We start from the raw sequence: 21,022 nt of genomic DNA on the forward strand, positions 1-21,022 counted from the left end.
GCAGGAACGGGTTTTCTGATTTTGGATGATCAGCCATGACCATATTGAATGGCGGTGCTGGCTCAAAGGGCTGAATAGGCCCTCTCCTGCACCTATTTTCTATGTTCCATGTTTCTCAGCACATCCCCTTTAAACCTTGCTCCGCTCACCTTAAAGCCATGCCCTCTAGTCATAAAACATCACTGCCCTGGAAAAAAGATCCTGCCCCTCTACCCCAGGGGTGGGGAACCTTTTCATGTTGGAATGCCGCATTAAGTTAGCTGTAATCTAATAAGGCCGCAACCAAGTACCTTAAATTAGATATACTTCACGACATTTATCTTGAAAGTTGTTGAAGAAATCTATTCCTTGTGTTCTACCCGTACGAGTGCCCAAAGCGAGTAACTCTTCGTGGCAATAAAATAGCCCTCATGACGTACTAATGTTTTAATTGTGGCCATCAGTCGGGGAGGATTATTTTGTTGAATCTTCTTTTACTCTTTGGTATTTTAAATAAGTTCATTTTAAGATTAAAATAAAAATAATAAAAGATGAACAAAAACATATCAATAAAAATTAAAATATTTCAAGTTCAAGTGAGTTTATTGTCATGTGTCCCTGATAGGACAATGAAAATCTTGCTTTGCTTCAGCACACAGAACATAGTAGGCATTTACTACAAAACAGATCAGTGTGTCCATATACCGTAATATAAATATATACGCTCATGAATAAATAAACTGATAAAGTGCAAATAACAGAGTTTTGTCCGAGCCAGGTTTAATAGCCTGATGGCTGTGGGGAAATAGCAATTCCTGAACCTGGTTGTTGCAGTCTTCAGGCTCCTTACCTTCTACCCGAAGGTAGCAGGGAGATGAGTGTGTGGCCAGGATGGTGTGGATCTTTGATGATACTGCCAGCCTTTTAGAGGCAGCGACTGCGATAAATCCCCTCGATGGATGGAAGGTCAGAGCCGATGATGGACTGGGCAGTGTTTACTACTTTTTGTAGTCTTTTCCCCTCCAGGGCGCTCAGATTGCCGAACCAAGCCACGATGCAACCGGTCAGCATGCTCTCTACTGTGCACCTGTAGAAGTTAGAGAGAGTCTACAAAATTTGGATTCATTCAAAAGGACACACTTAATGGCCTAGAAGGCCACAGGTTCCCCCCTGGTCTACCCTATCTGTGCCTCTCATAATTTCCTAACAGGGGCCCTGGGCTTGAACCATTTTCTAGGAAGGGAATAAAATCAGTGGTTTGTGCTGAGAATAAAGACACAAGCTTCTGACATCGCAGAGATGAATACGTCTGCTACACCACGTGGCCTTGATACAAGCAAGTTGACAACACAGACACTGTGAGGACCAAGAAATTAGTTTAGTTTAAAGATACAGCACAGAAACAGGCCCTTCGGCCCAGCGGGTCCACCCTGATCATCGATCTTGCATTCACACTAATGTTTCAATAATACTTCATTGTCACACGTACCCAGGTACAATGCAATGCTTTGTATTGCACATAACCTGGTAAAATCATACAGCAAACCTCACCTAGGCTGTACACAAGTGTCGCCATCTTTTGGCGGTGATAAAGTTACAAATGTTCACCGAATGGTCCTGTCTAGCAGCACATGGCCGCAGGCCTCCCCCCCCCCCCCACTAGGTCACCACTTCCTTCTCAGTCCCACCTCACCAATTCTACATTATCCCACTCCCATCTACTCCTGACACACTAGGGGCAATTTACAGAGGCCAATTGACCAATTGGGATGTGGGGGAAACCGGAGCACCTGGAGGAAAGCCGCAAGGTCCACAGGGAGAACGTGCAAACTCCACACAGCCAGCACCCGAGATTGGGCTCGAATCCTACCAGCTGCGCCACTGTGCTGCCCCAGAAATATAACAGAAATATCACAGAAATATACCCTTTGTTGGGAAGAAAGTTTACTGCCAGAATCGAGTTTGTTGACACTGGAATGCCACTGTGATCCAAGAGCACTCAGGCATAGACAACGTCGACAGTCTTGTCAACAACTCCACATCCGTGAAGTTCACAATGCTCCCGCTGTTATGCTGTATATCTTGGCATTAAATGCTCTTTTACTAAGAACTTATTTCAAACAATATATTACCTTTATGTAGCATTCTCAATGTGGCGAAATGTCTAAATATTGATTCAGCAGTTCGTTATGGTGGTGCCGGACATGATGCCAAACAATCGCTGTGTATGAAGGAACGGCAGATGCTGGTTTAAACGGAAGATAGACACAAAATGCTGGAATAACTCAGCGGGTAAGGCAGCATCTCTGGAGAGAAGGAATGGGTGACGTTTCGGGTCAAGACCCTTCTTCAGACTTCAGCTGAATAGGTAGGCGCTTGGTATTCCCCAAAATGTATTATGTTATATTGTAGCTCAAAGCAACTTTGTTCATCAGAGACCCAGACCACAAAGATGTGAAAACATGAGAATCTTGTGTTCATAAACCAAGGCGTTACTGACTCAGAAACTACTTGTCCATGAGAGTGATCTTAACAACACGAGTATCTCTGAAGAAGGGTCTTGAACCAAATCGTCAACTATCATTGTTTTCCTGAGATGCTGCCTATCCCGCTGCGTTACTCCAATACTTTGTTTCCCTACAAATATTTCTAATGTTCATGTTCATAAGTGATAGGAGCAGAATTAGGCCATTCGGCCCATCATGTCTACTCCGCCATTCAATCATGGCTGATCTATCAGTGCCTCTCAACCCCATTCTCCTGCCTTCTCCCCATAACCCTTGACACCGGTACTAATCAAAAATCTATCAATCTATGCCTTAGAAATTGACGGCCTCCGAGGTTAATTCCCGGGATGGCAGGACTGTCATATGCTGAGAGAATGGAGCAGCTGGGCTTGTACACTCTGGAGTTTAGAAGGATGAGAGGATATCTCATTGAAACATATAAGATTGTTAAAGGCTTGGACACGCTAGAGGCAGGAAACATGTTCCCGATATTGGGGGAGTCCAGAACCAGGGGCCACAGTTTAAGAATAAGGAGTAAACCATTTAGAACGGAGACGAGGAAACACTTTTTCTCACAGAGAGTGGTGATTCTGTGGAATTCTCTGCCTCAGAGGGCGGTGGAGGCAGGTTCTCTGGATGCTTTCAAGAGAGAGCTAGATAGGGCTCTTAAAAATAGCGCAGGGGATATGGGGAGAAGGCAGGAACGGGGTGCTGACTGTGGATGATCAGCCATGATCACATTGAATGGCGGTGCTGGCTCGAAGGGCCAAATGGCCTACTCCTGCACCTATTGTCTATTATCTATTATTATCTATTATTGTCTGTGGCAATGGATAGCACGCAACAAAAGCATTTCACTGTACCTCGGTACACATGGCAATATACCAAACCAAACTTAACAATGAATTCCACAGATTCACCGCCCTGTGACTGAAGAAATTCCTCATCATCTCCTTGCTAAAGGTACATCCTTTTATTCTGAGGCTATGGACTCTGGTCCTAGACTCTCGCACTAGTGGAACCATCCTCTCCACATCCACTCTATCAGAGCCGTTCACTATTCAGTACGTTTCACAAAGAAATAAGTCGTCACGCACTTCCCAAAACGTCAGCGGCCAAAAATGCCCCACTGTTTATCAAAGAATGAATGCTTACATCAGTATTGCCACAGGGAGAGGTGGGAGCTACCATTGTGGGATGAAGGCCAGGAATGGAGGTGCGATTCAGACATAAGTATGTGTAATTACCCGATGTCTGCAATCGTGGGTGAGGTTTCACTTGTAAGTCAATTACAACAGCAGTTTCTTGGCTGCATCGTGTGACAAATTCTGACATCAGCTAGTGTTTCAAAACAGCGTTTTCTTAGATAACGAAGCACATGTTATGACAGGAGTTACTGTCCGCAAATTTGCGTCCACATCAGCCAGTGGAGAATGTTTTAATATGTGCCGATTTTTGTCAAGTTGGGAGCGGCGTTCCCTCCTGATGACTCACGAGAAATTTGGGCCACGGTCATGAGATGCTGTTGGAGAGGCTGGCTTGCCCTGTGCACTCTGTTATTATGCCCCTGTCCCACTTGGGAAACCTGAACGGAAACCTCTGGAGACTTTGCGCCCCACCCAAGGTTTCCGCGCGGTTCCCGGAGGTTGCAGGTGGTTGCCGGAGGTTGCAGGTAGTGGAAGCAGGTAGGGAGACTGACAAAAACCTCCGGGAACCGCACGGAAACCTTGGGTGGGGCGCAAAGTCTCCAGAGGTTTCCGTTCAGGTTTCCTAAGTGGGACAGGGGCATTATTTATTTTCCTCTTTGCACTACTTGCTGTGGTTTTGCTCAGTTCAGTTCATTATTGTCACGGGTATCCAACCGAAGTACAGAGGAAAGCTTTGTTTCTTGCGTGCTATGCAGTCAGTGAAAAGATTATATTCTCATCGTCATGTGTACCGAGGTACAGTGAAAAACTTTTTGGTTGCGTGCTATCCAGTCAGTCAAAAGATTATGGGGAGATACAAAGATACTGGACTGACTCAGCTGGTCAGGTAGAATCGCTGGAGTAAAAGGATGGGTGAAGCTTTGGGTTGGAACCCTTCTCTCTGAAGAAGGATCCCAAAACCGAAACGTCACCCATCTTTTTTTCTCCAGAGATGCTGATTCTCCACTGAGTTACTCCAGCAATTTGTGTCTACCTCCTGTATATACCAGCTCTGCAGTTCCTTTCTACACGGTGAAAGTGTACGGATGTCCGCGGAGAATGCCACCACCGGCACGTTCGGGACTGCGGGAGCACGTGCTGAGGGACGCACTGAAGCTCGTCGCAGACAACGTGAAAGGAAAGGTCAATGGGTCCTTCCAACACTGGGCATTCACGGGCTGGGTCCAGGGGTAGAAGCCTCACACACTGAAGCTTGTATCATCCCTGGAGTCTAAAAGCCCTGTCCCACGGTACGAGTTCATTCCAAGAGCTCTCCCGAGTTTGCCCTGATTCGAACTCGGAGATTTACGGTAATGGCCACCCGTCGGTACTCGGGGCTCTGGTGGACATTTTTCAACATGTTGAAAAATCTTCACGCGTCTTCCCGTGCTTACCTGCCATTAGCGAGTCTTCCCGAGTACCTGCCGTTAGCGTTACGAGCCGCTAAGAGACGTCCCCGAGCTCCGACGTACCCGCTACGTTCATTTTCCGTGCTTACCACGAGTTTGATTTTTTTTAAACTCGGGAGAGCTCTTGGAATGAACTTGTACCGTGGGACAGGGCTTTAAGTAAGTACCAATGGTGCTGTGTACACATAACTTGCCCACGATACCACTGTATACAACTGATAACACTAAGAATGAATAGACCGAACAACCCGAGAATGTAACCATAGAACAAGGTAATGTACAGCGCAGGAACAGGCCTGAACAGTCTGAAGGAGGCTCTCGACCTGAACCGTGTCACCTATTCCTTAGGTGGTATTTCAGATCGGGACCCTCATGGGCAGGCAATGTTTTCGATTCGAAACCTCATGAATAGGGCCTAACCCGAATCGTCACCTATCCATGTTCTCCAGAGATGCTGCCTGACCTGCTGAATTACTCCAGCTTTTTGTGTCCATCTTTGGTTTAAACCAGCATTTGCAGTCCCTTCCTACACAGGAACAGGCCCTTCTGCCCCACAATGTCCATGCCGAACATGATGCCAAGCTAAACTAATCTCCTCTGCCTGCATGTGATCTATATCCCTCTGTTCCCTGCTGAAAGCCATGTACTGTTTTTTTTCTCATATTGCTTGTATATATTTTGTTTTAATATTTGCAATTTTATTTTTAATTTTTAACATTTTTGAAAATGTTTCTTAGAAATCCCACATCATTCACAGCCTCAAGAAGTCCTAGACAGTGAACTGTGAATGACTTATTTCCCAAAGTGTAGTCGCATGAGGTAATCGACAACTTTATGGCGATGTTCAGGATGATATAGCACAGGTGGAGCCCACATAGCACAGAAATACCCTTCTCATGATTTCATTCACAAAAAAAGGTTCCCACAGCAACCAACTTCTGTTACTAGAAAACACACCAGTATCATGGTGTTGTCTCCTCAACAGTGAAGGCACCAGCGGTAGGTCGGGTGACTGATGGAACATCGGTTCCCACCACAAGGATGACCCTGAGCTTGCAGTCATGGTGGTGCAGCGGTAGAGTTGCTGCCTTACAGCGCCAGAGGCCCGGGTTCGATCCTGACTACGGGCGCTGTCTGTACAGAGTTCGTACGTTCTCCCTGTGACCATGTGGGTTTCCTCCAGGTGCTCCGGTTTCCTCCCACACTCTAAAGACGTACAGGTTTGTAGGTTAATTGGCTTGGGTAGAAATGGTAAAATTGGCCCTGGTGTGTAGGATGGTGCTGATGTACGGGGTAGTCGCTGGTCAGCATGGACTCGCTGGGCCGAAGGGCCAGTTTCTACACAGTATCTCTATAGTCTAAAGTCTGAAGCAAAAAAAAGGCAGAAAGTACCAAAGTAACTCAGCGAGTCAGGCAGCATCTTTGGGGAAAAGATTAAGTGACATTTCGGGTCAGAACCCTTCTTCAGACTGAAAATAAAGGTGGGGTGATGTTTTGGGTCAGGATCCTTCAAAGTCCATGACAACCATGATCCCAAGATAAACCAAGCTCCTCTGCCTTTACATGCTCCAAATCCCTCCATTACTTGATACATCTATGAGCCCAACTTCGCGTCTCTTAAACGTTGTATCTGTGTCCACCATCACCCTCAGCAGCACGTTCCATGCACGTAACATCCTTTGTGTAAAAAACCTGCCCCACACATCTCCTTTAAACTTGGCCTCTCTCACCTCAACGCTAAGCCTCCTAGTCTTTGACATTTCCTCTCTGGGGAAAAGGTTCTGACTCTCTGTGGAGTAAAACAAAGATGTAAAATGAAAATCAAGAAAAATGCAGGTGCTGGAAGTCATTGTCATGAAGAGATAAAGTGTAGGAACAGGCCCTTCAGCCCATCGAGTTTGTATCGACCACCAACCCCTTCCCCTTGGGTTTTACATTAATATCACACACACAAACCTATTTTATTCTCCCTGCACCCCTATCAACTTTCCCCAGATTCTACCCCCCCATCTGTACACTAGGAGCAATTTACAGGGACTAATTCATCAATCAAACTGCAGCTTGCTCGATGAATTGGCCTCTGTAAATTGTGGGAGGAAACTGGAGCACTCAGAGGAAACCCATGTGATCAAGGGAGAACGTGCAAACTCCACACAGACAGCATCCGAGGCCTGGATCGAACCTGGATCACTGGAGATGTGAGGCAGCGACGTTACTCGCTGGGCCACTGAAAGCACAAAATGCTGGAAACACTCAGCAGGTCAGGCAGCATCTGTGGAGAGAGAAGCAATGTTAATGTTTCAGGTCAAAAGGTCTTCAAGCTGAAATATTAGCACCGTTTTTCTCTCTCTGCAGATGCTGCCTGACCTGCTGAGTATTTTCTGGATGCTGTATCAGTATTGGCAGAAGGCCTGCAATAAATAGATTTAATTTTAATGGGTTTAATTTTAGGTTGAGGTTTAGGTTTATTATTGTCATATCTACCGAGCTATATAGCTTAGTTTTGCATGCTATCCAATCAGATCAGATAATACTATACAGAAATACAATCAAATCAAACTCAAGTCCAAAAGGTAGACCAAAGTGTAAGATACAGAGTGCAGATTATAGTTCTCAGCATTGTAGAACACCAGGTCCATAGACACAAAGTACATGTCCGCATTGGGCTTGAGGTGAATCGGACAGGACCTCAGCTTGTAGTCCTCACTGGAGCCTGGAAGGATGAGGGGATCTCATTGAAACCTGCCGAATAATCAAAGGCCTAGATAGAGTGGATGCGGAGGAGATGTTTCCAGTATTGGGAGAGTCTAGGACCAGAGGGCAGAGCGTCAGAATAAAAGCACGTACCTTTAGAATGGAGATGAGGAGGAATTTCTTTAGCCAGAGGGTGGCGAATCTGTGGAATTCATTGCCACAGACGGCAGTGGAGGCCACGTCATTGGGTATTTTTAAAGCGGAGATTGATAGGTTCTTGATTAGTAAGGGCATCAAAGGTTACGGGGAGAAGGCAGGAGAATGGGGTTGAGAGGGAATAGTAGATCAGCCAGGATTGAATGGTGCAGCAGACACAAAAGGCCATAATTCTGCTCCTATGTCTTATGATCTTATAAAGGTTTTCTGTTTTCTGTTGCAAATCCTGTTTTGGACCAATGCACCAGTGGGAGGGATCTAGATCACAGCAGAGTCGATGGGCCAAATGGCCTAATTCTGCTCCTACGTCTTATGTTTGGTTTAGTTTAGAGATACAGCTCAAAAATGGGCCCTTGGGCCCACCGAGTCCGCACCGCACCGACCTACAATCCCCTCACATTAACACACACTTGGGACAATTTACATTTATACCAAGCCAATTAACCCACAAACCTGGACGCCTTTTGAATGTGGAAAGAAACCAAAGATCTCGGAGAAAACCCACGCAGGTGACGAGGAGAACGTACAAACGCCGAGCAGACAGCGCCCGTACTCGGTATGGAACCCGGACCTCTGGCGCTGCAAGCGCTGTGCGGCAGCAACTGTACAACTGTGCCACGGTGTCGCAATGATGTTCTGATCTTATAGTAGGATTGTTCAGAAGCCTGACAACAGTATGTGTCTTTGGGAAGCAGGATTGGCAGCAGAACATAGCATGCAAACATGTCATCATGCCATTGCATTTTGGTTAAAATTATATAACCAATTGAATCATTACACATCAGGTTAATTTGCAATTAAACGGAAATTATCTCACACCATCGCAATGCCTCTTGTGAGATCAAAGAGATGGAGCTTGGCAGAGTGGTTACATCAGACAAGATTCTCAGAAGTGAGAGGGTGACTTAATTTCTATGATGTGGATAAATGACGCATCAGTAGAGTGCTGCCTCACAGCGCCAGAGACCTGGGTTCAATCCTGACTATGGGTGCTGTCTGTATGGAGTTTGTACATTATCTATGTGACTGCGTGGGTTTTCTCTGGATGCTCCGGTTTCCTCCCACACTCCAAAGACATAGGTTTGTAGGTTAATTGGCTTCGGTAAAATTGTAAATTGTCTCTAGTGTGTGTGTAGGATAGTGTTAGTGCAGGGATCGCTGGTCGGCACGGACCCGAGTGGACCAAGTATATAAACCCAGGCCAATGAACCTATAAACCTGTACGTCTTTGGAGTGTGGGAGAAAACCGAAGATCTCGGAGATAACCCACGCGGTCGCAGGGAGAACGTACAAACTTTGTACAGACAGCACTGTTATTCGGGATCGAACCCGGGTCTCTGACGCTGCAAGTGCTGTAAGGCATCAACTCTACCGCTGCGCCACCGTGCCGCCTTGAGTTCTTGTTCTTGTTGAGTTAAATTCTTGAGAATGAAAGGATTGTGGGAGTGGGCTGCAATGCAGAGTTGTGGTACAGTTGTACCAGACATAATCTTAATGGTGGAGCATGCTGAAGGTGACGTGGCCTAGTCGCACAACTCTCTAATGTTCACTCACAGGCACCACGGCTCACAAATGGCCTAACATGCAAATCTGGCTTTGTGCAATTTCTCCAGTGTACCATGAAAACCTTCTTGTTGCAGGCTAACCACAGCGGAAAGACTGTACATGATTGCAATTGAGCGGTCCACAGTGTACAGGTACATGCTAAAGGGGAATAACGTTTAGTGCAGGTTAAAGTTCAGTAAAGCCTGATTAAAGATGATCGGAGGGTCTCCTATGAGGTAGATGGTGGCTCAGGACTGCTCTGTAGTTGCTGATAGGATATGAGATGCAAGGAACTGCAGATGCTAGTCTGAAGAAAGGTCCAGACTCAGACGTTCTGTATTAAGTCTGAAGAAGGGTCCAGTGATGGAAATGGGTTTTAGGAACTAGGGGTAAGCTAAGGTCCGTGAAACAAAAAATACAAAGTGCTGGAGGAACTCAGTGGGCCAGGCGGCACCCGCAGAGGGAACGGACTTGGAGCCGCCACGGGCCTGGGCTCCCCCCCCAAACAGGAAGGAACCGCAGATGCAGCAGTCCCCGCAAAACGCCAAATGATTCTGGGAATGCCGAGGCGAGAGGGTGAGAGAGAGGGAGTGAGAGAGGGAGAGAGAGACGAGATGAGGAGCGGGAGAGAGAGCGCCTGAGGGAGGGAGGGAGTGAGAGAGCGAAAGACAGAGAGACACAGCAAGAGAGGGAGAGAGAACGAGTTATGTAGGGAGAGAGAGAGAGAGGGGAGAGAGCGAGAGGATAATAAAATAACGTGGGTGAATGACTTCACCTGCACACCAGGAATAACCCCGTGCTCGTGGTCCGGAGCCCTCAATGATAGTGAGTTAAGAAATTCTCCCATGCATTTTACTCAAAGGAATGCGGTGTCATTAATACTTGGTCAAAACACAATTACATTTACTGAGGAATGTGGATCGATGCATTGATGACACATTGTATAACTAAGTGTTAACTACTGGCTGTTAACAAGTGCTAACAGTGGTAGTTAACAAAGCGTTAACTACCCCCCCCCCCCAATCCATTGAGATACGGATAGAAAGAGGCCCTTTGACTCACCGAGTCCAAGCTGATCAACGATCACCCATACACTAGTTCTATCCAATACACAAATGAGGGCAATTTAATGAGGCCAATTACTCTACAAACCTGCACGTCTTTGGAGTGTGTGAGGAAACCAGAGCATCCGGAGAAAACCCACGAAGTCACGGGGAGAACGTACAAACTCCATACAGACAGCGTCTGAAGTCAGGATGGAACCCGGGCCTCTGCCGCTGTAGGGTGACAACTCTGCTGCTGCACCACTGTGCCACCCCGGGTTAGGGTTGTGCAGTTTTCAAGAGCCTGATGCAGGATGAGAACAAGCTGTTCTTGAACCTGGCAGTCACGCTTTTCAGGCTCCTGGACCTTCTACCCAATGGTAGTAACGAGATGAGAGTGTGACCAGGCTGGTGTGGGTCTTTGATGATATTAGCTGCATTCTTGAGGCAGAGCCTCCTGTAGACCCCTTTGTTGGTGGGGAGGTCAGTACCTGTGATGAACCGGGCAGTGTCCACCACTCTCCGTAATCTCCAACCTTGCTGGGCGTTCGAGTTGCTGAACCGTGATGCGATGGTCAGTCTGCTCTCTACCGTACACCTGCAGAAGTTCAATAGAGTATTTGGCCAAATCTCTTCAAACCTCAGAGGAAGTGAAGGCACCGATGAGCTATTTTACTTCCTGATTTATGTAGTTATTTGAATGTAAATTCACCACTGTAATGGTGGGAAACAAACTCCTTTCTCTGCGCCTGCCGTTAATTAACTTTACCAATAATTTGTCTGGGACAAACACGTTGGTGCAACGGCCAAGAAGCCACACCAATACCACTACTTCCTGAGGAGACTGAGGAAATGTGGCACATCTCCAAATGACTCACAAACTTTCATGCAATCCACTCCTACAGCTTGCATCACAGCTTGGTTTGGCAACAGCTCTGCCCAAGGCCACAGGAAATTACAAGAGTTGCAGATGTACCCACAGACCAGACTCCCCACCATTGACTCCATCTATACTTCACGCTGTCACGCAGGCAACATAATCAACCCGTCCCACCCCGGTCATTCCTTCTTCTCCCTGATCATATTTGGCAGGAGATACAGAAGCTTGAAGGCACGCAACACCAGACACAGGAACAGCTTCTTCCCCTCTGTAATCAGGCTTCCGAACGTTCCTTCCATAAGTTAGGGTACAGCCCAATTCACCTCAAGCCAGTGCGGACATTGGACTTTGTCTCTGGAACGATTCTTGAACCTGGCGAACTGTACTCTGCACTCTGTATCTTCCCCTTTGCTCTCCCTATTGTGTTTGAGTTTGACTTGATTAAATTTATGTGTGGGATATCCGATCTGTTTTGGATATCATGCAAAACAAGGCTTTGCAATGTCACTAGATACATATGACAATAACAAACCTAAACCTAAGCCAAACAGTAACCGCAAAAGATCCAGGAGAAAAACTACAGCAGTAGGCAAGAGGCAGCAGGAGACAATGAGAAAACGTTATCCTCTGAGTTCATATTCATAAGATGTAGGAGCATAATTAGGCCATTCAGCCCATCAAGTCTACTCCACCATTCAATCACGGCTGATCTATCTTTCCCTCTCAGCACCATACTGCTGCCTTCTCCCCATTACCCCTGACACCCGCACTAATCAAGAATCTGTCAATATAATCCTTAAAAGTATCCATTGACTTGACCTCCACAGCCGTCTGTGGCAATGAATTCCACAGATTCACCACCCTCTGACTAGTATTCCAAGGCTGTGCCCTCTCTGGTCCTAGACTCTCCCACTAGTAGAAACATCCTCTGCACATCCACTCTATCCAGGCCTTTCGCTATTCCATTTTTAGTTTTCAGTTTTAATTTTGTGGGAAGGCAAAGAATGAAACAGCCGTTACTTGACTGTTCAAACAATGATTACGGGCCTCAGGCTCTGGAGTGGAGCAATTACTACACCTGCAATAGAGCTGAGGACATATTGACTCATTGGGCACCTTCAGAGAGGCAGGTGCAGTGTCAACTCTGCTTTGTCCTTTCAGAACTGATGGCAGATTTGAATGATAAATTAGCTCAAATCACCTTTTAGGATGGCTGTCAAGGGAGGAATCGCTTTTTTTAAAATCGTAACATGATCCTCAAGACACCAAGTTGGCATCAGCGTGTGTGACAGTGGGTCCAGAAATGGGAGGAGTGTGGTGTCATTTGCGCCAATTGGTGTTTTGGTCGGTAGGCGCGGTGGACCGCGAGGCCAGAAGGCGGCACCGACAGGCCGCGGCCTATAGAGGGAGCCGCCAAGCCGGCCCCCTGCTCTTCCCCGTTGGACCGGAGGGAGTCGGCGGTGGTGGACGCGAGAGCAAGGGGCCAGTGTGAGAGTGAACCGGGGTCTTACCTTCCGCGCCCGCAAGGTCGGCTGCAGGAGGAGCCCCGCCCCCAGGGGCACGAAGGCCGAAGCAGGCCGGGCGAGGAGAGGGACGATGGTTCACTTGACGATCTGGATGGAGGCAGGCGACAGCTGGAGGCCCTGCAGCAACCTGGGGCTCGCCTGGATCGGGCCCTGCTCCAGACCCTGCAGTCTCAGTGGACTATGTCTATGCACTTTACAGTAATCGGGGATTGTGCTTAGCTATGGCAATACTTCACTGAACTGTACGCAAAAAAAGAATTTCACTGTACGCACATACATGGAATAAAAAAGAACCATTGAACCAGTTGTCAATCTCTGAGTTCAAAGCAACAAAATTCCATTCAAAAGCAACATAAAAAAACAATCTGCTGGAGGAACTCAGCAGATCAGATAATATATGCGGAGGGAATGGACACATGATGTTAAGGGTTAGGACCCTTCTTCAGACTCCAAATTCCAACCAAAGATCAGACAGCCCATCCCAGCCAAGCCCTGCTCCATGGATTCCCAGCCATTCCCTTTGGGACGACAGATGGCACAATGGGCTAAGTGTTCGGCTGGCAACCGGAAGGTAGCTGGTTCGAATCCCGCTTGGAGTGCATACTGTCGTTGTGTCCTTGGGCAAGACACTTCACCCACCTTTGCCTGTGTGTGAATGTGTGTGAGTGATTGGTGGTGGTCGGAGGGGCCGTAGGCGCAGATTGGCAGCCACGCTTCCGTCAGTCTGCCCCAGGGCAGCTGTGGCTACAGAAGTAGCTTACCACCACCGAGTGTGACTGAGGAGTGAATGAATAATGCGATGTAAAGCGCCTTGAGTATTAGAAAGGCGCTATATAACTCCCATCCATTATTATTATTATTATTATTATTCCCTGACTTGGACATCGTGGAGAGACGGGGGGAAATGCTCTGGCTTAGTTTTAGCCAAGTGGCTGGCCTTCTGAAGATGCCTTAGTATCTGGAGATCATGCAACAATCACAGTGTCTCGTTCAACAATGGGAGATGCATCAATCTAACAGGATGCACTTGCTATTCTACTGATAAGGAGATGAGGAGGCATTTCTTTCGTCAGTGGGTGGTGAATCTGTAGAATGAATTGCCAAAGAAGGCTGTGGAAGCCAAGTCAATTGATATATTTTAGGCAGAGATAGATGGTTTCTTGATTAGTACCGGTGTCAGGGGTTTTGGGGAGAAGGCAGGAGAATGGGGTGATGAGGGAAAGATAGGTTAGCCATGATTGAATGGTTGAGTAGACTTGATGGGCCGAATGGCCTCATTCTGCTCCTAGAACTTATGAACATATGAACTTATCTAAATGCGGTCCCACTTGGCAATCATACTCCTAAGGCAATTATTGAAAATTAGTTAAATATCTTACGGGTTTAAATGCTCATAGGTGCTTTTGGGATTTAAGGTTTGAAAGTTGGACATTCAGGGAGTTATGGCAGAACAAACTGTGCAAAGGTAAAGAAGGCCACTGTGTAATGTTCCATAACAAAGCGCCATTTACCTTCCGCTTTTGACAGAGTAAGCTTCATTTCCTTACCACGGAAATTAGGGCGGCACAGTGGCGCAGCGGTAGAGTCGCTGCATCACAGCGTCAGAGACCCGGGTTCGAACCTGACTACGGGTGCTGTCTGTACGGAGTTTGTACGTTCTCTCTGTGACCACGTGGGTTTTCTCCGGGTGTCCGAGTTGTCTGTTTAGCCCTTACACTACACTACCACACACCAAAGACGTGCAGGTTTGTAGGTTAATTGACTTTGGTAAAATTGTACATTGTCCCTAGTGTGTAGGGTAGCGTTAGTGTATGGGGTGATGGAGGGCCTATTTCCGCACAGCATCTCTAAAGTCTAAAAGGATGCCATTCAGTCCATCATCTTATGCTGGTTTTCAATGCAATCCCGTCCATTGCATTCTCCCGCCTCTTTACTTGTAACCTATTCTCTCTCATCTACCATTGATCCCACCTCGACTTGACTTGAGATCCTAAAATGCAGCTTCCCCTCAATCTCCCCCCTCCTCCCCCCCCCCCAACACTAATCTTTGATGCTCGTCCTGATGGAATGTTATGGGACAGAAGTTTAGGGGTAACATGAGGGGAACTTCTTTACTCAGAGAGTGGTAGCTGTGTGGAATGAGCTCCCAGTGGAAGTGGTGGAGGCAGGTTCGATTTTATCATTTAAAAATAAATTGGATAGGTGTATGGACGGGAAAGAAATGGAGGGTTGTGGTCTGAGTGCAGGTAGATGGGACTAGGGGAGAATAAGTGTTCGGCATGGACTAGAAGGGCCGAGATGGCCTGTTTCCGTGCTGTAATTGTTATATGGTTATATGAATGCTTAGCATTGACACTTCACAGAGAAGTGAAGAAATGTTTGTCCCCTACTTTGCCTTTATCAGGAGCAGAGCAATTCAGCCGAAAGAATGAAGGCACTGTTTGCACAACAAAAGAACTGGTTTCACATTTCTGGTGTTGGAAAGCAAATAGAATTTAGGTTAATTACTTAATGATGCTTGTATTGGTTTATTATTGTCATGTGTACTGAGATACAATGGCAAATTGTGGACTGGGCTACATCCCGAAATTCTTGAGGTCTTGGGAAGGGCAGTTGCCAAACAAACTGCGATGCGCGGAGACAAGATGCTGTCTATGGTACATCTGTATAAATTGGTAAGAGTCACTGGAGAAATGTTTTCAAACTTCCTTAGTACAAATTTATTAAAAACATTCTTCAGCTTGTTGGAATAGAGGCAGATGAGGATGAGTTTCAGTTGAATGTGGGTGCCATGCTGCTGTACCTGCCTGGTTACACAGGAGGGAAGGGGATCCACATTGTGCTGTGGAGCTATCTCTATGCTGGCTGCATGGCCTGCCGAATACTGGTTCACCCCGTGAATATTCTCCAGGTCACGGAGTGCCTCTACTTCCTTAGAAGGCTTAGAAAGTTCGGCATGTCCCCAACAGCCCTCGCCAACTTCTACAGATGCGCCGTAGAAAGCATTTTATCGGGATGCATCACGGCACGGTTTGGGAACAGCTCCATCAAGACCGCGAGAAATTGCAGAGAATTGTGGATGCAGCCCAGACCATCACACAACCCAACCTCCCTTCCATTGACTCCATCTACACTTCACGCTGCCTCAGCAAGGCCAGCAGCATCATCAAGGATCAGTCTCACCCCGGTCTCTCCTTCTTCTCCCCTCTCCAAGCAGGCAAGAGTTATGGAAATGTGAAAACGCAGATTCAGAGACAGTTTCTCCCCAGATGTTATCAGGCAACTGAACCATCCACTAGAGAACGGCCCAGTGCTACTATCTACCTCGTGATGACTCTGGAACTATCTGTAATTGGACTTTACTGGACTTTATCTTGCACTAAATGTTATTCCTTTTATCATGTATCTGTATACTGTGGATGGCTAGATTGTGATCTTGTATGGTCTTTCCAATGACTGGTTAGCATGCAACAAAAGCTTCTCACTGTACCAATGTACTTGTGACAATAAACTAAACTAAACTACAGTGTAAGCCTCAATTGGGTTTGGTATTGACTTACTATTGTCATGTATATAAAGATACAGTGAGAAGCTATGGCTGCACACTATCCTGTCAAACCACACCCATACAGAAGGAATTTCTTTAGTCAGAGGGTGCCTGCTTTTCCGAGGCAGCGTGAAGGGTGGATGGAGTTGATGGTGGGGAGTCTGGTCTGTGGGTACATCAGCAACTCTTGTAATTTCCTGTGGCCTTGGGCGGAGCTGTGATACAGCTCGACAGCATGGTTTCTATGGTGCATCTTGCCCACACCGACCAACATGTCCCATCTACACTAGTTCAACCTGCCTGCATTTGCCCCATATTCCGCCGAACCTTGTCCTATCCATGTACCTGTCTAATTGTTTCTTAAACTTTGCAATTGTCCCTACACCAGCAGCTCATTCCATACACCCACCATCCTTTAAATGTGAGAATGTTACCCCTCAGATTCCTATTAAATCTTTCCCACCTTCACCTTAAACTCCACCTTGGCTGAACCTGAACTAGACTAACTTGGCTCAGTGTAAATGTGCTGCTCAGTTTAGTTTATTGTCACATATACCGAGGTACAGTGAAAAGCAGAAAGACAATACATATTTACAATCGATCCATTTACAGTGTATAGGTGCTGTACATGATAAGGGAATAGCGTTTAGTGTAAGGTAAAGCCAGCAAAGTCCGATCAAGGATAGTCCGAGGGTCACCAAAGAGTTAGATAGTAGTTCAGCACTGCTCTCAGGATGTTCAAGAAGGAACTGCAGATGCTGGAAGATCGAAGGTACACAAAAATGCTGGAGAAACTCAGCGGGTGCAGCAGCATCTATGGAGCGAAGGAAATATGTGACGTTTCGGGCCGAAACCCTTCTTCAGACTGATTCAGTTGCCTGATAACAGCAACAGAAACTGTCCCTGAATCTGGTGGTGTGAGTTTTTCACACTTCTATACCTTTTTGCCAGATAGGGTAGAGCTCTTGTGAAATGCCTTGTGATGTGCTCTGTATATTGAAGGCGCTTTGTGAATAATGCAAGCTGTTATTGTTGCACACAGGGTGGTAGCGGGAACTGCATTGTGCTCAGGGCTTCAGGTGCTGGGCTTTTGTGTTTATGGCATATGGAGAATGTCAGAGGGAAGGCAGCTCTGATCACTGGACCGTCGCGTTGTGAATGTCAGCTGGCGAGGATAATACCCCTTGGTATAATGCCGAGGATAATACAGCTGTGTGTGTGTGTGTGTGTGTGTGTGTGGAGGGATCAAAGATCCAGGTGAGCAATGGAAACCAGCAAGTGCCAAATGTGAAGCAACGCAATTACACAGCCAGCATGTGCCAGGGAACACATAGCGAGCACATTAGGAAGACACTATCCAAAAGTGCAGATCAAAGCCACAGCTTGAAGAGAAAATCTACCGAAGCTTCACGGTTAAAGCATCGCCGAGTGCCTCTTCCAAGAAAAGCAGCACAAAGGTGCAATTACGGAGCTGAAAAGAATGCTTTTTTTTTTTTTGCAGTGAATGTAACTTTGGAAAGTGGAGGCAGTGTCAGAGAGGCTGAGCTGGATTGTTACCTGGGCTTCCGACCGCCCCATGGAGGGATCCAATTTACTCAACGCCGGCTCAGATAACTGAGAGGAACCAGACACCGGCTGCTGAATAACTCGCTCGTTTTCCTTAAGTGACAGAAAACACAATCACTTTATGCGAGCTTGCGGGGCAGGTTTAGCCGGCAGTGGAACTGAACTGTGCTGTACAGAAGTCAGGGACTGCGGGATCACAACTGGTTCACAGCACAGTGGGACAGGGTCAGGGTGGGCAGAGTGGGTCCCATTTTACAGGGGTGCATGAGGCATCCCAGGGTGCGAGAGGCAGTTGACCTCGTGTAGAGATCCCTGTTTTTCACCCAAAACAAACCAAGGAGTTTTCTCTGTGGAACCAAGGAACTGCAGATGCTGGTCAATGCATCAAAAGACACCAAGTGCTGGAGTAATTCAGCGGGTCAGGCAGCATATCTGGGGAACATGGACAGGTGAACGTTCCGGGTCGAGACCCTTCCTCAGACTGGTGACCCTTCTTCAGACTGAAGAAGGATCTGGACCTAAAACGTCACCTATCCATGTTCTCCAGAGGTGCTGCCTGACCCGCAGAGTTACTCCAGCACTCTGTGTCCTTTTGCGTATTAACCAGCATCTGCATTTGCCCAAAACCAAAAACGTCTGCACCCAAAACATCACGTATCCATGTTCTCCAGAGGTGCTGCCTGACCCGCAGAGTTACTCCAGCACTTTGTGTCTTTTCAGGAGTTTTTTCATCTTGCTGCTAGTGTTGGGCAGGAGGTACCAAAGCCTGAAATCCCACACCACCAGCTTCAGAAACAATGACTTCCCTACAACTATCAGGTTCTTAAGCTACCCTGCACAGCCCTAATCGACATACGGAACACTGCGACCCACCACTTACACTGCTGCGGGCTGGTTTTCTAATTGTGTTTTGCACTAATATCCAACAACGAACACAAACAGTGAACAATACTGCAAGGTAGAGGCCCTTCGGCCCACAATTTCCATGCTAAACATATTAGCAAGTTACACTAACCTCCTCTGCCTGGATGTGATCCATATCCTTCTATGCATATCCATGTGCCTATCTAAAAGCCTCTTAAACATCGCCATCATATAAATTGCACATAAAATCTACAAGATTGTTAAAAAAAAGGACTGTGCAGAAAACAGCGCTGTAAATAATGTTATAAAAATGCAGCCAAGCCCACGTGAGATCACAAGAGCAATGTCAGAATCTTATTCCCCTGGTGACAGGAAAGTAAATTACCTCAGCAAAGATTGTTAGTCACCTTTACTGTGGTTATTGAACCATAGAAACAGAGAAAATAGGTGCAGGAGGAGGCCATTAGGCCCTTCGAGCCAGCACCACCATTCATTGTGATCATGGCTGATCATCCACAATCAGTAACCCGTGCCTGACTTCTCCCCATAACCCTTGATTCCGTTGGCCCCAAGAGCTCTATCTAACTCTCATTTAAACTCATCCAGTGAATTGGCCACCACTGCCTTCTGTGGCAGTTATGTTCAAGACGCCAGTTCCTTATCTAATAAATTGCTTCCAGCATTGCCAAATGTATGTGGATCACGGAATGGACAAAATTCCATTGTTTTCTCTGGAACATGGAAGGTTGAGGAGAGACCTGACAGACAGACGTATATAACATGATGAGAGGCATAGATAGGGTAGACTGTCAGAACCTTTTTCCTCGGGTGGAAATGTTAAAGACTAGAGGTCAAAGTTTTAAGTTGAGAGGAGCAAAGTTTGAAGGAGATGTTTTATACAGAGAGTGGTGAGTGCCTGGAACATGCTGCCAGGAGTGGTGATGGGGGCAGATACAATAATGTTCACAAGGCTTTAAGATAGATACAAGGATATACAGGGAATGAAGGGATATGGATCGTACGCAGGCAGGTTAGTGTATTTTGACATCACGTGGAAAACAAGTCCGAAAATGGGCCCCAACCCGAAATGTCACCTGTCCATGTTCTCCAGAGATGTTACCTGAGCTGATAGGTTACTCCAGCACTCTATGTCTTACCTTGGTATCATGTTCGGCACAGTCACTGTGGTCCAAAGGGCCCTTCTATGTGTTAATGGACGGAGGCCATTCAGCCCATCAGGTCAAAGGTTTCAAAGGTCTTTCATTGTCTTTTTAAAAAAATATATTTTATTTTATTAGAAGTAAGTACAATCATATGGTACCAAAGTGCCTAATATATATTTTCATAATACATTTTATGTACAGCTTCTTATTTTTGTTGTTATAATAAAGAAGAATAAGAATAAGAAAAAGAAATTAGATAGTAAAGGATAGAAAGACGTGAGATATATAGTGTGTGAAGAAGAAGAAAAAAGAAGAATGAATGAGGAAAGTTGAAGAAAAGAAAGTCATAAAGAAAAGAAGTAAGGAGATCATTGTTTATAATCTTGACCATCCCTCGTCCAGTCCTGAAACAGTTATTTTTTACAATTGTGTTGCACCATATGATTCCAAAAAGACGACAAATGGAGACCAACTCGTTATGAATTGGTCTGATTTATCCATTAGGAGGAATCGCATTTCCTCAAGATGTGCGGTGTCCAACATGCTTGCGATTTTAAGCGTTGGTATTGATGTATTTTTCCAAAATTTAAGTATTAATTTTTTTGCTATATTTAAACCATAATTAAAAAATAAATTTTGAGATGAGTTCAATTTATTCCCATCTTCCATTACTCCAAATATAATCATAAAGGTCTTTCATTGTCACATGTACCAATTAAGGTGCAGTGATATGCGAATTACTATACAGCCATACGAGAAAAAAAGCAACAAGACACAGAACTACATAAAAGTTAACATAAACATCCACCACAGCGGATTCCACACATTCCTCATTGTGATGGAAGGCAACAAAGTCCAAGCTTCCTCTTTATTCTCCCACAGTCAGGGCAGTCGAA

The 21,022-nt window shown here is 46.2% G+C and overlaps 1 long non-coding RNA gene across 1 annotated transcript; it reads left to right on the plus strand.

Moving 5' to 3' along the window:
- The first annotated feature begins 1,442 nt into the window (after positions 1-1,442).
- Positions 1,443-19,926, plus strand: LOC116990726. Its single transcript, XR_004416619.1, has 3 exons — positions 1,443-1,489; positions 8,195-8,201; positions 19,915-19,926. It is a non-coding gene; the product is annotated as an uncharacterized LOC116990726 (long non-coding RNA).
- Positions 19,927-21,022: the final 1,096 nt, after the last annotated feature.

Source organism: Amblyraja radiata, chromosome 32 (genome assembly GCF_010909765.2).
Source record: "Amblyraja radiata isolate CabotCenter1 chromosome 32, sAmbRad1.1.pri, whole genome shotgun sequence".
In the NCBI taxonomy this organism is placed as follows: domain Eukaryota; kingdom Metazoa; phylum Chordata; class Chondrichthyes; order Rajiformes; family Rajidae; genus Amblyraja; species Amblyraja radiata.